The sequence below is a fragment of the Arachis hypogaea genome, chromosome 15 (assembly GCF_003086295.3).
Source record: "Arachis hypogaea cultivar Tifrunner chromosome 15, arahy.Tifrunner.gnm2.J5K5, whole genome shotgun sequence".
Lineage (NCBI taxonomy): Eukaryota > Viridiplantae > Streptophyta > Magnoliopsida > Fabales > Fabaceae > Arachis > Arachis hypogaea.
The window spans coordinates 32,700,856-32,704,766 of record NC_092050.1 but is presented as its reverse complement, the minus strand read 5'-3'; the positions used below and the strand labels follow the sequence as shown (position 1 = coordinate 32,704,766).

General features: G+C 36.9%; 1 non-coding gene across 1 annotated transcript; it reads right to left on the bottom strand.

Annotated features, from left to right (window-relative positions):
* Positions 1-2,659: 2,659 nt before the first annotated feature.
* LOC112753181 (small nucleolar RNA R71) lies at positions 2,660-2,767 on the bottom strand. Its single transcript, XR_003177576.1, has one exon. It is a non-coding gene; the product is annotated as a small nucleolar RNA R71 (small nucleolar RNA).
* Between the last annotated feature and the right edge of the window lie 1,144 nt (positions 2,768-3,911).

Here is a 3,911-nt window from a genome sequence, read left to right as displayed (position 1 = left end):
TTTTGTTTTTTTGTCTCGTACACATAAATCATGAGAATCTCTCATGTTTTACTTTTTTTTGGCGTAAAACACAAGTTGTTGCCATAATTTATGCTCAAAAAGAGAATTTAACCACTGCGCTGCACTGTCAATGCATGAATCGTGATACTTCTATGGATTTTATATAATTTTTTAAAACTCTTTTCATCTAAACTCTCTTTATCTTTCTCAACGTAACCCTACCACAACCACCACCATAACTACAATCACCACCATCTTCTCATATTTACATTGTCACTATTACCATTTGCCTTTACATGTTGCCTCTATGTTTTTATCTCCTTTATCTTCTCTAATATTAGTTACTCCTACCATCTTTTTTCTCTTTTTCTTTGCCACTTTCATCATTCGTCCAGATGTAATACTAGAAGGATGTTGCAGAGATTGGTGTTATGATGAATGTTGTCGTCTCGTAGTTGTTGAATTGAGAAAGAAGAGGTATGTGATAGTGGTGGAGACAAGGAGAGAGGATAGGAGAGGAAGGTAATGGTGGTGGTAGTGTTTGGGGTGGTGGAGTTGAGATAAAAGGGCTTATAAAATTAGAGATATGTTTAAAAATGATGAATAATATTTTTTGAAGGATAAAATAAAAAAATAGTTAATTTAATCATTGACCATTAAAAAGGTTAATAGTAAGAATAAAATTTAAAACTTAGCTTATTTTAAATATTGTAAATAATTTTAAAATTTTAAAAACATTGTACAAAAAAAAAAAAAACTTTTTCTTATAATAATTTGATAGATTTTGAATTTTTCAAGTATTATTACTGATAAAAAATGTTATTTATACATTAAAATCAGTTACTATATTTTTATATGTATACAAATACAATACATATTAGCTAAATAACAAACCATTCATGGGTCAAAACAAATTGCACTACCAACCCATTCCTTTCACTAATAAAAAAATCCATGTCACTTCATCGTGTTTTTTGTAATTGCCTCTCTGATCGCATCACTCTCGTCACTTTTTTTCTTTGTGTCCTTTCTTTTTTTTTCAACATTTTTCTTTGTGCGCGTTCTTCTCTTCTCAATACTTCATTTCATTGGTTTCTTCTCTCTTCTTCTATTCTTTTATCAATCTACTTAATTCATTCTATTTTAATTCTGTTGTCTTATCAATACATCAACTTCATATTTCTTTTATTTTTTTATATTCTAGGGTTTTGATTTTTTTTATTGTGTAGTTTGTAGCCAAAATTGAAAAAGCTCAGCTGTTGGAATTAGAATCTATTAGAATTATCTAATTTTAAAGGTGAAGTCCGAAGTGAAAATGATATGTTTATTATTTCATTGCAAACCTTAACTTTGTTTATGATTGATATTGTGCTTAGGATTTCCATTGTTAATATAATAAGGTTTAATTATTCTGCAGATCCCTATAGTTTTACCGAATTTTCAATTAGATTCCTATACTTTTTTTTTTCAATTGGGTCCCTAGACGTTGATTTTTTTATTGGAGAGGACTAGGATTTGCGAATAAGAGTTAGCTTAATCACTTGACTTTCCTTTATTTAGTAAGGGTTAACTAAGTGAAAATAACAACCTCTTTATACTACACTTGAGAGAATTCCAACAAGGACAGAACTTCCAATTAATCATTCCCCCAGTCAAGGCTTTTTAATTAGAATATATAAATCTCTTTTAATTTTTATTGCGTTAATTTACAATTATTTATTTCTTGTTATTCAACTCTCAAAATCTCTCGGAAAACTCCTGATTAATAAGATAGCACCCTTTTGTCAACTCGTTGGGAGACGACTTGGGATTCATACTCCCAGTATTTTTATTCTAAATTTGTGACAACCTTTCTAAATTGATGAGCGGATTTTAGCTGGTTAAGAACTATACTCACAACGCTATTTCTATATTGAATTCTTAATTGGCTGACTTCCACCCTCCATCAATTTTTGGCGTCGTTGCCGAGGAGTTGCAATAGTGTGCTAAATTATTAGTTACTGTGCATATTTTTTAATTTTTGCGTATTTTATTTTATTACCATGAGCTGTATGTTTCTTTCATTGAATGGCGCGTTCACTGCCTGAGCCGAGCTTAGCCGCATTTGATCCTATAATTGAAAGAACTCTTTCACGTATTAGGCGAGCTCGGCGTAGGTTAGCCTCTGAGGGTGGTGAAGTGATTATTATCAATTCACCAGTCTCATCTGAAGGCGAATCTAAAGCGCCATCTGACGAAGAAACAAGCTCCTTTTCTACTACTTCGGTTGATTTAGGCACAGGTAACATGGCGGCACCCAGGAGGATCACTCTCCAGGAAACTGGGGCTCCAGACTTTACTCTGCAACCGTATCAAGTGCGTCATCCAAATCTGGCTGCAGATTTTGAACTGAAGACTGCATTAAATCAACTTGATGTCCAAGTTTCATGGCTTACCTGCTCAGGAGCCTATCAAGCACCTAAGGGATTTTCAGACAACCTGTTCTACTGTTAGGCATCATGGTGCAGATGAAACTTCTATTTTGCTAACCGCCTTCCTGTTTTCTCTTGAGGGAAAGGCGAGGGAGTGGTACTACACTCAACCTGAAGCGACCGTTACTAACTGGGATATGCTCAGGAAAAAATTCCTGGAAAAATATTTTTCAACTGAAGTTACAGATAGACTGAGAAAAGAAATCTCTTGCATTATTCAAGGTGAATCAGAGACTCTTTATGAGTACTGGGAGCGCTTTAAGAATCTTCTGGACGCATGCCCCCATCACATGATTGACAAGTTAGTGTTGATCAGCTACTTCACTCAAGGCATGAAGCCTCAGGATAAGACTACACTAGATGGTGCAAGTAATGGTTCCCTGAAAAAGTATAAGACCGCAGATGAAGCGTGGCAACTGATCAGTGACCTAGCTGAGTCCACTCAGAATCACAGGCACAGGAATAACCACCCCAAGGTTGTTGCAGAGGTTTCCTCTAGTAGTGAGACTACTGCTTTCACACAAGCTATATGTAAAATAACCAACCTACTGAAGCAGATGCAGCTGAATCAACAACAACCTCAGCCTCCCGCACCACAACAAAGTCAACAGCTAGTTCCTCAAAGAGTATGCGGAATATGTGCTGATTACACTCATTACACTGACGAGTGTCCGCAGCTCCAACAAGAAGATAACACCTTGGTAGCTACTCACAATTTCTATGACTGCCCGAATCAAGGGTACAATCAACAAAGCGGCAATTACAACCAAGGTGGAAATTACAACCAAGGTTGACAAGACAACTCCAACAAGGGATGGAGAGACCATTCCAACTAGGGATGGAGGGATAATTCCAATCAAGGTTGGAGGGACAACTACAATAGAGGAGGCAGAGACAAAAATGGAAATCAGAGGTGGAATAACAACAACAGACAGCAGAACCAAAACCAGCCCTACAAAGCACCTCACTTAAGGCAGTCCCAAGCACCTCAGAACAACCAACAGTAGGCCCCTCAGATCACTTACCCTTCTTCTTCTTCTCATGACGAAATGCTTCAGTCTATTGAGCAAAGACAAAAGACCATAGAGAACACACTTAGCTCCACCTTGAACGGTCTAACCTCTGCTGTACAAGCTCTTGCCTCACAGATTGGATTAATGAATACTTCCAATAATCAGCCTTCAAGCTCCAATGGAATTCCTTCTCAACCCTTACCCAACCCCAAAGGTAGCATCAATGCCATAACTTTGAGGTCCAAAACCACACTGCAAGAGAGGAATCAGGAGGAGCCAAGCCCACCAGAACACGCCCTAGTTGAAGACATGGTTGAAGTGGAAGATGTTGAAGAGGAAGAGGAAGTACAAGACATAGTTGAAGAAGAAGTAGCACAACCAAGGAATGGAGTACCAAAGGATTCAGAAGCTGCAAATGGCGCCATTC